Source organism: Vicia villosa, linkage group LG6, assembly GCF_029867415.1.
Source record: "Vicia villosa cultivar HV-30 ecotype Madison, WI linkage group LG6, Vvil1.0, whole genome shotgun sequence".
NCBI classification, from domain to species: Eukaryota; Viridiplantae; Streptophyta; class Magnoliopsida; order Fabales; family Fabaceae; genus Vicia; species Vicia villosa.
Genome location: NC_081185.1, coordinates 122,519,162 through 122,531,702, shown reverse-complemented (window position 1 = coordinate 122,531,702; position 12,541 = coordinate 122,519,162).

Here is a 12,541-nt window from a genome sequence, read left to right as displayed (position 1 = left end):
AAAAAGAATTTGGAAACAAAGTGATGGATATTGTTCTTGATCGGCCAAAGTCCCAACTGACCAAGGCCCAATCCATCTCAAGTCCACTCCACTCGACTCAAGGTATAAAATAAGTTACATGTTAAGAGCAAGGTATAATCTTTGATCTCCACTTTCATTATACTTATCTTGAATCATGAACTAACTTGGGCGTTGGAGTGCTAGCCATGTTGTCCCACCCCACGCCACCATAAAGGAGATTAGAGCCTCCGTTAAAGATTGTCAGTTATCCAACTATCTTCATTTTTAGTTCCTAAGTGGAGCAAGAGCATCCATTTCTGGTTCTCATATGGAACATTGGTGTAGTACAAAAAAATTAATTTCTAATTCCTACGATTTCCTCGAAATCACAAACACCACCGAACAAAACTAAAAAAATTCTAGATCTGGATTCTTGCATTTCTGATCCAAATATTTGATTTACCAATCCGTAAGCTCTTTAAATCACTGAAGCAAAGACAAGTCGATTTTTTATTCTACACATTCGAAGGATCTACAATCACCTTCAATTTTCACCATGCACAACCCATGGAGTCTCAGATCTAGATTTAGGGTTACACTAAGGTCTGATAAGGCAATTTCCATGATCGCTTGGGTTTATAACCCCTGAGACAACAATTGATTCCAACAACGACCTATTGATGAACTACCTCATTGCCATTATCCCATAGCAATATATCGAGAAAAATAGGCTTTGGACTCAACTGACCAGAATAGCTAGCCGACTATAAAATCAAAGAAAGGACGCCTCGGGTTCTGATGGTAAAGTGACCTATTGATCATAACTTTGGAATTACGACTGACATATCTTTCCCAAAGGAAATACTATAAAGGGTGTGCTATCCGATCTCATCTCGCATAAGACAAGCAGGAGGGTTCTGTTATACCCCAAAATTTGCCCGCATTATTTTTCAAGAAAACTCCAATCTGAAAATTAAAAGTCTCATATAATCATGGATTTTTATTTCAACAAAGATCCTGATATATGAAATACTTAGTTTTTAGAATTTTTCTTATACAGTAATTTGGCTTGCAGTTGAATTTATTCTTACGCAAACGCCAAATACTGTTTGTTACTTCACACATGCTATTTATTTATTTACAGATAAATAGTACTGACACAATTGGTACAAAGTTAAATCTTTTTGCAGGCGCAGAATCAGGAAACTCAGACTGTACTGGTAACAAGTAGATTATTATTATCTTTTGTTTCCCACTAATTTTGGTACTATATTCCATTATTTTCAAAAATCTTTTCAAATCTCTTTTTCAAAAATCAAATCCTAACTTTATTCTCTACATCTCTCTTTTTCCCAACACTATCATACACTTTCTTTCAAATCTTACTTCCACTCAAATTTTCCTTTTGTACGGAATCACATCATTCCCCAACGTCTCTATCCTTCTTTCCATTCTATAAATACCTCTCATTTTCTTCCATAAAAATCTCACATCAAATTCTAATTCATCTCTCAAATTTCTACTTCATAATCCATCCTTTCTTCTTCCCCGACAAAATGGCAAAGCGGTGGGAAACGTGTTTTCTTATGGTCATCACCATTGCTACGGTGATCATGTCTTTCTTCTGTCTACATAGCCCGGAACACTGTGGACCTGGGATGCTTATGCTCCCAATCATCTACATGTTACTATTTGTAGCATGGGTTATCAATCGTCATTCTTAAAATTTGTCGTATTTCTTATTTCTTAAATGTACCGTTTATTCGTCGTACTGTTCAATATAGTATGTAATATTTGTACTGTCAGTATTAAATGTTGTATTACTTGTCATAATATTGCTTAATTACTCAGATAATATTTTATGTGTTTTCTGCCAGTCAAATATTCATTTTTCTGTGCATTAAATGATTTTCAGGGTTATTATCGGTAATTTTGCCCGCGTACGGTAAAAATTAGTTATTTATTATGTCTGTGTTTTTTTAACAAGTCATGTAAATAAACTTTCATTTTTCACATAAAACAAAAGCAAAAAAAACAAAAAAAAGAAAATTAACTTTGACTGTTGATTTTTCACTCTAACTGCTACGTCAATACCTGGACAGTCAGTTGACAGCCAAACTGCTGGCAATACAATTCTCAGTGTTTTGTACCATCAATCAAATCAATCTTTCACAATTCAAAATTCCAAGATTTTTGTTCTAGAAGTCTTCTGAATATCACGCGATTAGCAGAGACTCAACACTGCACAAAAATCAGGTACGCTTAACTGTCTCCTACATAAACAGTCCCTGACTAGGGTTTTCTTGTTTTTACAGGAGAAACAAGTTTTTGAGAGCTCAAATGGATTTCATACACATCCATATATCTCAAAGTACCATCATACAAATTTTCAAACTTCAAATCACTCAGACGCACCGTCAGCAGCTCAAACAGTCAACAGACGACCCGTTTGACCAAAAAAGTCAACAGACAGTCAAAAATGAAATTTTTTGTCAAAGTCCATATTTTGTCAAAGGATTCATCATTTGATCATTGGATGATCATAATTCATCAAGGAAAGATCAAAAATCAACAAAACCCTAAGATTCAAAATTAGGGTTTTTGCCTGAAAAGTCAACTCAACTTTGACTGATCATAACTCTCTCATCCTTCATCCAAAAAATTCAAACCAAAGCTTATTTTGAAGGAAATTCAATTATCTTTCAAATGCCATTGATCCCATGGTCATTGGATTCACCATTTGAAAAATATGATCAAAGACATTACAGGTCATTTTCAAAGTCAACAAAAAGACACTTTTTTCAAAAGGACACACAAGGAGCATCAAAAATCATTTTGACATGAGACCAAAGGCATTGGTTAGAGGACTCTTTGAGGTTTCCAAAAAGTGCAATATCTCCTTCATATGACAAAAATTGAGGGATTTACACCTTGTTGAAGTTGGGTAAATTTTAGGAAAGTGCATAAAACCAACATTGCTCAAAAATGCATTTTTTCCAAATGGGGCCAAATTTTCATGGTTCAAACATGTTTGCCATGTTATTATGGGCCTCCCACGACCAAGACAAGGCCCACACCATTTTTATTCATTTTTTGCTTGATTTTATCTTATTTTAAGATTAAATAAAAAGTAAAAATGGAAGGATAATGGATGGCTTAATTTCTAAGCATGACTCATCAAGGGAATCAATTAAACTCTGCCCCAAGCCAAAGTACAGCAGAAGGAGAGTTGAAATTCAAGCCATGGTAGCTTGAATGCAAAGCCATAAGTGTTGAAAAAGTCAAGAATTCAACAAAAGCACTTAATGCTTTTAGCTTAGTTTTTAAGCACTACAATGTCTATATAAGAGCTATAGAGCTGCAGTAACAAAAGGGACACGAATTAAGAACCATTCTATGCTTGTAAACACACTTGTATCAAGTTGAAATTTTGAAGGAAATTTAAAATTCGAATTTTAAATTCCAGCTTGTTTTAACATAAACTAAGTATTCAAACACGTTCCTTGAACTTCACTGAACCTGTCCAGATCAATTGCAAGCATTGAAACCTCAAGAACACACGCCTAGAACCCACGGTTTGTTCAAATCGAAACCCACCAAAATATAATCATACATGCATGTATAACAAGATGTAATTGCATATTTGTGTTTGGTTTGATGCTCTGGTCGTTTCTGGAGCTGGAATTAGGTTTTCATGGACGATTGAGACATGTGCCATTTTAGGGTTTTATGACCTCGAAACGGGGTTTTTCTTTTAAGGAAAAATCAAAAGAAAATAAGGCCATGGTTGTGTTCAGTGGATCATTTACAATCGATCCATGGTCTCATATGGTATTTATATTGCATATCTTGTGATTTTCAATTTGCAGGAGCTTTAGTGACGGAAAAAACCGTGGGTAAAGGCTTTACCTACGGTTGCAGAAATTTCAAATGAAGAAGATGAAGCGTGGCAAGCTCTGATTGGTCAGAATGCGCGCGCCAGCTTTTTCAAATTCTTTGGATCCTGTGCTACGCTGTCCACGCTTTTGCCATGTGCCTCGTTTCAGTGACCACACGATCAATCCAGTCACTCCATCAAACGCACCAGATCATGCAACCACACCATAGACCACACTTATCCACCACACCTGATCGTATCCTTTTAAATTTTATTTCTATTTTAATTTCTTTACAAAATTAAATAAAAATAGTTTTAAAAATCCAAAAAATATACAAAAAATATTTTTAGACTTCTAAAATAATATATTATTTTTTGAAATAAAAATATTTTATTTTTCTTCAAAATTTCAATATTTTGCATAATTAATTAGTATATATTATATATTTGCTTTTTAATTATTCTAACCAATAAAAAAAATCATAAAAAAAATTGTTCTTTATATTAAATATTGTTTATATATTATAAACTAATTTTGTACATATTTTGAATAATTTTCTCTTTAAGTTTTAATTATTTGTATAATTATTTGCATAATTATGTATTAATTAACTTAATCAATTTCAAATCAATTTCAAAAATTCCAAAAAATTAGTTTTGTTTTAAAATTAATTAACAAATATTTTGTACATATTTTAAACTTAATTTCTAGGTTTAAATCTATTTTCATCTTTTTTCTTCATTTTAATTTAATTAATCATGCATTAATTATAATTAAAATCGATCATAAAAAAACCAAAAACATGCCTTTTATTTTTCTTGCAATTTAAATTCCTAGATAAATGTATAGGATGTCAAATTCATGTAAGTAGGCTAGTTTACATTTCCTGCACAATCGATGTAATAGCGTAGATTTACTTTCCGCACTTTACATTTCCGCATTTTAATTTCCCGCATATATAAACTGCGTGTATGTCAAAGATAAAATTGAACTGTTAGATCACTAACTTCAAAGATAAAATATCTGAATCCAATCACAATCACACTTGCACCTCTTAAGGTAAATCCCTTCTCATTCTTTTCAAAATCAAAGTCAAAATTCTACTATTTTGAGTACAAAATCGAACCTTGCGTTTATATCCGGTGAAAGGATAGATTTTTAAAGGAAATAGGATAAAGACCTTACAACTCAGGGTAGACCTCCTAGTTTGCTTGCTCAAATCAAAACAAACAAAGTTCTCATACACTGTTGTTTTTCAAAACAAAACTTTCAAAAAAGACAATACTTTGTATACATCCAAACACGGATTATTACAAAGTTAACGTTCTTTTCAAAACATCTTTCGAAAGATAAACAAGCATTTTGTATACATCCACACACGGATCATTACAAAATTCAAATTACAAAGGTATTTGAAACCACATATGAGCAATTTCAGAGCAATTGAAAAGTGATCGAAAAACAAGTGAGCTAAGCAAACTTAAGAGCCCATGGATAACCATGGATACAAAGGGTGCTAACACCTTCCCTTTGTATAACCTACCCCCTTACCCAGAATTTCTTAAAGGTATTTTTTCTGTTTCTTTTATAAACCTTTCCTTAATTGGATAAAATAAAAGGTCGGTGGCGACTCTGTGAATTTTCAAAAATGCGAAAGCATTAAGCGATAAAAAAGAGTCAGTTCACGTATCTCTACAGAACAGAGGTATGGCCCGGGATTAAAAAAACGGAGGTCCACAGAACTGGCGACTCTGCTGGGGAGATACTTTCAAAAAACAAAATGTTTTCAAAAGGGGTTACCTTAAGAGAATAGATCACTTCGATGTTTTCAATTGATTGACTTGATTGCTCTATTTTTCAAAGGTTTGTTTGGGTATTTTGCTTGTGTGAAAGATTCTAACCCGAATCTCGAGATACCTTAAGTATATGACAATAGACCAAGGAAACTGTACGGCATGTACCGATACGGTTGATCTGGTAGTCATCATTAGTGCGATACTTTGGTTTATACTGATGTCCCTTGAAAACGATCAAGGAGTATATTAGGCTTCCGAAATGTCATTAAACACTAATTTGTCTTAGAACCTTTTTAGTTGAACTTGACTTGTGGCCTATTAAGTGGCTAGCTTTGAAATTGATCGAAGTTAGTTATCCTCGAGGAATATTTTGATCGGCCGCTCGAGCGCCGTATTGAGATGTTACTTCCAAGGATCATAGAACCCAAATACTATTCTAGGACAGGTTTTAACCAACTCAACTTCAGTGGGGAGGGTATCACCTATCAGCTCCATGCAAGCCTTTAAACCTAAGGCTATTGTTTGATTTGTTTTTGTGTGCCACATGTTTGCATCATAAGCATATCATTTTTGCACCAAACACTTCAAGGATCAAAGAGTTTACCTTTGTTTTTGCAGGTAATGGCTCCCGCCACCAAAGATTACATCCGAATCAACATCTCAACGGTACCATCTGAACTAAAAGACTTAGTGTCAGAATTCCCCAGGAATGTTCAATTCACCGAAAGGCATGGTCACCTACTCCATTTGGTTACCTCAAAATTTGAAGAAGACATGATACGGGTCCTGTTCCAGTTCTTTGACCCTGAACATCATTGCTTTACCTTTCCTGATTACCAGTTGGTACCCACTTTGGAAGAATTCTCTGAACTAATGGGATTACCTATTCGAGATCAATTACCTTTCACTGGTTTAGAAAGGATTCCAAAACCTGAAGTCATTGCTGCTGCTTTACATCTGCGGAAATCAGAAATCGAGTCCAATTGGGAAACAAAGAGTGGAGTTAAGGGTTTGCTTGCCAAGTTCTTATTGGAAAAGGCTCGACTACTGCTAGAAAACAAAAGTTATCCAGCTTTTGAGGAAGTTATGGCACTTTTGATCTATGGGTTGGTTTTATTCCCTAATCCCGACCAGTTCATAAGTGTACACATCATCAACCTTTTCCTAATCCGTAACCCGGTACCAACCTTGCTGGGAGACATTCTACATTCTCTACACACTCGTACCATGAAGAAACGAGGAACTCTCATGTGCTGTATACCACTACTGGCTAGGTGGTTTACATTTCATCTTCCCCGATCAGTGTTGAGAAATGAACAAAGGATGCAATGGTCTCGCAGGATTATGTCTTTGTCTCATTCAGATATCCGGTGGAACAACTTCTTTCAAAGAGACATTACTATCATTGATCATTGTGGAGAGTACCCTAATGTGCCACTCCTTGGCATCAAAGGAGGCATCACTTACAATCCCTCTTTAGCTCTACGCCAATTCGGATATGCAAGGAGCAACGGTCCTCATGACATGATTATCCATGGCATTGTGTTTGATTACGAGAATGATTCTCATAGACACCGACGAAGGTTCATACATGCATGGGGCAGTGTCTATAGAATAGAAAGCAAAACTCTGGGGCAATGGAATTCTATTCCTATGGAACCCTACCTCAGATGGGTCCGCACTCATGCTCAGAAACTCCTTATGCCATATCCTGCTGTTCTACCTGTGACTATTGAACCAGAGGTCGAAGGATATGAACCTCAAGTTATTTTACACCCGGACATGCCAACTGACCTAGAAGAGTTGCAAAAATCTTGGGTTCAACTCAAAGAGGAAAGAGACACCTTCAAATCATACTGTCAAGACTATGAGAGAAGGATATTGGAGCTCACCGGACAGCTTCAAGAAGAACAGCAGATCAACACATTCCTGGGGGCAAAGAGAAAGCGTCCACGGGAGACCTGAAGGATCATTTATTTTATTTCTGTCTTGTAAGCCCAAATGAGGCAAAGAAAAAAGAAGCAAAAAAAAAAAGAAATAAATTGATTAACTAACGTTTGTTTCTTCTTTAACAAATCTAAACTCTAAGATCCTTGAAACATTGCACACACATTTCACTTCATGCATTGCATATACATTTCATACATTGCATTTATATACATTGCACATACATTTCATACATTGCATACACATGGCATCCAGTCATACACATTGCATAACAGGTTCACATGACGGATTTCTCATCTTCTCGCTGTTTATTTCAGTCAGAAGAGATGGAATCTGAAATGAGCATCAAGAATCTCGAAGCACAGAATGCCCAAGTTCAAGTGGCAATTCTGGAACTGGCAAAGGGGCAACAAGAACTGAAAGCCCTGATAATCAAGAAGAAAAAGAAGCCCAAAGGATCTGTAGGCGTGAGTCACCTGAAAAGGAAGATCAAAATCCCAGTCAAAAAGTTCAAAAAGCCACCGATCCCTGAAACAGTCGGTGATGATGAACAAGAAGACAATCAAAGTAACCAGGGTTCTGCTAAACCCTCTCTCTCTTCAAATGAAGAAGATGATCATTCTGGGGACGAACCGGATAATGAAAAATACCAACAGCTGGAAGACCGTATGAAAGCTATGGAGATACAAAAAATACCTGGCTTAGATTTCAATGATCTAGGGCTCATCTCGGATGTTGTTATCCCTCCAAAATTCAAAGTTCCTGTCTTTGCAAAATATGATGGAGTTTCTTGCCCGAAACTACATCTGAGATCCTATGTAAGGAAGATACAGCCTCATACAACGGATAACAAGTTGTGGATTCACTTCTTCCAAGAAAGTCTGTCGGGTACACAACTCGAGTGGTACTATCAGCTGGAAAATACCAAGGTTCATACTTGGGAAGAATTAGCTGCTGCTTTTTACAAACAGTACCAATACAATGCTGATCTTGCGCCAACCCGTACTCAACTAAGGGGCATGTCTATGGGACCAAAAGAAAGTTTCAAAGGATATGCACAAAAGTGGAGAGATATGGCTGGAAGGGTTCAACCACCCTTATCTGATCGCGAACTAGTTGACATGTTCATGGGCACTTTAACTGGCCCTTTCTATAGCCATTTGCTGGGAAGCTCATCATCAGGTTTCACTGACCTGATACAGACCGGAGAACGTGTCGAAAGTGGCATTCAAAATGGAAAAATTCAAATAGGTTCCACCTCTGGTACTACAAAAAGGCCCATCAGCGGGAGAAATGAGGTCAATGCAACACAAATTCAGAAAAGTCGCAAAAGTGAGCAGCATCAATCTGTAGGGGCAGTTCTGATCTCCGCATCTGCACCTCAAAAAGATCAACAGCCAAAATATACGCATCGACCAGATGCACCAAGAAGAAATTTCACCAGAATCAACATGCCAATCTCTCGGGCATTGCAGCACTTGCTAAAAGCAGATCTGATCACCTTAAGAGGTCCTCCAAAGAATGTCAACACTTCCTCTCCGAATTATCGCCCTGATGCAACATGTGCCTATCACTCAAACTGTCCAGGACATGACGCAGATCACTGTTGGGCCTTGAAAAATAAAATACAAGATATGATAGATGCTGGTGAAATTGAGTTCGATCCTCCAGAAACTCCAAATGTCATCACTGCACCTATGCCAAAGCATGACAAAACTGTTAACGCTATCCTGGACACTATTTACATCTATGATGTGAACGAATTATCAACTCCACTCTGCGAAGTCAAAGGAAAGCTAATCCGAGCTGGTTACTTTCCAGGGTGTGACCCCTACTGCTTTTACTGCTCCTGCCTGCCCAATGGTTGTGAAAATCTAAGAATGGGAATTCAAAAATGGATGGATCGCCGTATCATTATGTTTGAGAGGCTCCCTTCTTTGGACGTGCTGTGCGAAGTCTTTGCAAACAGGATGAGAATAGAGGATGCCTCAGTGATCTCCAGCTTACCATTCAAAATCTCTGCCAAGGCTCCATTCAAAATTTCTGCTACACTCAAAGTGGCATCAGTAGTCATTGCTAGTCCAACTCCATTTCCATACTCCTCAGACAAAGCTGTCCCATGGGGATATGACACTAATGTTTATGTTCATGAAGTTAAGCAGGATACCTCGACTGAAGAGACCGCAAAGATAACTACTCCAACTGTGGGTAATATTGTGGGTACCAGCAAGATCACGAGAAGTGGAAGAATCTTTTCACCAGAAATTTCTCCAAATGTTGCTGCTGGTCCAGTCCGAGTCCCAGTTCCTAATCAAAATGTCAACGCTCGAGGCAAAGAGCCACAAGTTGAACAAGTTCAAACCCCGGTGGAGATCACTGCTGAGGATCCATCAAAGCAAGAAATGGAGGAAATATTGAAAATCATCTGCAAGAGTGATTACAATATTGTTGAGCAACTGGGGCACACCGCTTCAAAAATCTCAATGCTATCTCTGCTAAAATATTCAGAAGCTCATGCCAAAGCTCTGATGAAGTTCCTGAAAGCTGCGCATGTGCCTCAAGAGATCTCAGTCGACCAATTTGAGAATTGTGTTGCCAATCTAACCGTGAGCAATGGTCTCGGTTTGTCTGATGTGGATCTAACCCCTGCTGGAAAAAATCACAACAAAGCCTTACATATCTCCATTGAATGTAATGGCACCACTCTATCTCATGTGCTAGTAGATAACGGTTCTTCTTTGAACGTGTTACCGAAAACAGTACTAGAAAAGCTTGACTTCGAAGGAATTGTGTTACAACCAAGTGATGTTGTAGTAAGAGCCTTTGACGGGTCAACCAGAACGGTATACGGAAAAGTGAATCTCCCAATCAGAGTGGGTTCTCAAATCTTCGATTCTATCTTTTACGTAATGGAAATTCACCCAGCCTACTCCTGTTTACTTAGACGCCCTTGGATACACGGGGCAAACGCTTTAACTTCTACCCTGCATCAGAAGTTAAAATATCCAGTAAAAGGAAAGATTGTCACAGTCTATGGCGAAGAGGAATATGTGGTTAGTCACCTAAGCAATTCCAAATATGTTGAGTTAGAGGACGAATTCATCGAAACTCCATGCCAATCATTTGAGGTGGTCTCCCCAGATGTCTCTACCACCAAGCATATTCCTGCTACTCCAACTACAACTATGGCTTCTCTCAAAGATGCCAAAGCCGTGATTGAACAGGGTGATTGCACAGTATGGGGACAACTTCCCGATATACCCTACAAGTCTGACAAGCTAGGTCTGGGCTATGATAGTGAAAATCAAAAGAATGATCAAAGTCCTCGTTCTGGAAGATTAATGTCACACTTCGTCAGCCAAGAAGTAAACGCTATTGAAGATGAAGGAGTGTTCTTGAACCATATCATTCAGCCATATCCAGATGAGATTCCACCCATTTCCATGGGAATGTGGGATGCTGTGGGAGAACCAAACGGCGGGTATAATTATCAGTATACCACACCTCAGAATTCTTATATTGCTTTGGAAGACATTACCCCGACTGGATGGGGTGATCAAATTGGAAATGACGAAAGTTTCACAAGTCCCGTCACTGAGCAATATCAAAATCCACCCAAAGAAGTATGGGACACGCTAGGAGAACCCAGCGGCAAATATGACTATATGGTGAAATATTCCGCTCCTCCAAGCTCACAAATTGCTATGAAGGACATTGTCCCAACTAGATGGGATGAACATTACGATGACAATTTCGCTTTCGAAGAAGCCAGGGAAATACCAAATAACGAGGGTTGCTTTCTGTCAGCATACACTCCTCATCAGGATGCACAAGTCTCTATTCAAAACATCATCCCGACTGCATGGGACGGCCTTATCGAGCATCTTGCTCAGCCAACAGAGATATCTCAGCCTGGGCTCTCGTATCCAGCAGAGTATATCCCTTATCCCGAAGGATCACCGGCTCATTTTCCCACTAATGAAATCAATGCTGTGGAAGATGAAGAAGACAACTGCAACTGGAACAGCTGGGTACCCCCTGCTCACAACAGTGGATTGAACAACTGGAAAGCTGAGGATGTGATCTCCTTTGACCAGGAGTAAATGCCATTTCCTGTTTTCTTTGTGTATATTGTGCAAAGATAAAAGTGGTTCCTGAACAATCGAACCATGAGCTGGAAAGCCGTGTGCCTTAGCACACTGGTCCTTCTATAAGGGCTTATCATATCATGATCATGTGCATTCAATAAAATCATGGGACGCTTGCATATTTAAATTTTGTGATCCTTTTTCTTTCTTTCTTCGCTTTCTAATAGCTATGTTTTTTCTTCACACATACTCACATAATTAACATGCAGATTCACATACACTCTGGATCCAGTCAACAACGATTCTGCTATTGCCCGTCATGACTTTGAAAATCCGATTTACCAAACTGAGGACGAAAGTGAGGAAGATTGTGAAGTGCCAAGAAAACTTGCAAGGCTGCTAGAACAAGAAGACAAGGCCATACAGCCTCACGAGGAGCCAATTGAGGTCATCAACTTGGGCAGCAACGAAGAAAAGAAAGAAGTCAAAATAGGGGCTGATTTAGAACACAGCGTCAAGCAAAGACTGATTCAAATGCTGCGAGACTACGTCGAGATATTCGCCTGGTCCTATGAAGATATGCCAGGCCTTGACACGGACATTGTAGTTCATCGCCTGCCAATCAAAGAAGGTAGCACTCCAGTCAAACAGAAACTACGAAGGAGTAGGCCTGATATGTCAAAAAAGATCAAAGACGAGGTTGAAAAACAGTTCAATGTCGGATTCCTAAAAGTTGTAAGTTATCCTCCTTGGATAGCTATCATCGTCCCTGTACCTAAAAAAGACGGGAAAGTCAGAATGTGCGTGGACTACAGAGATCTGAACCGGGCAA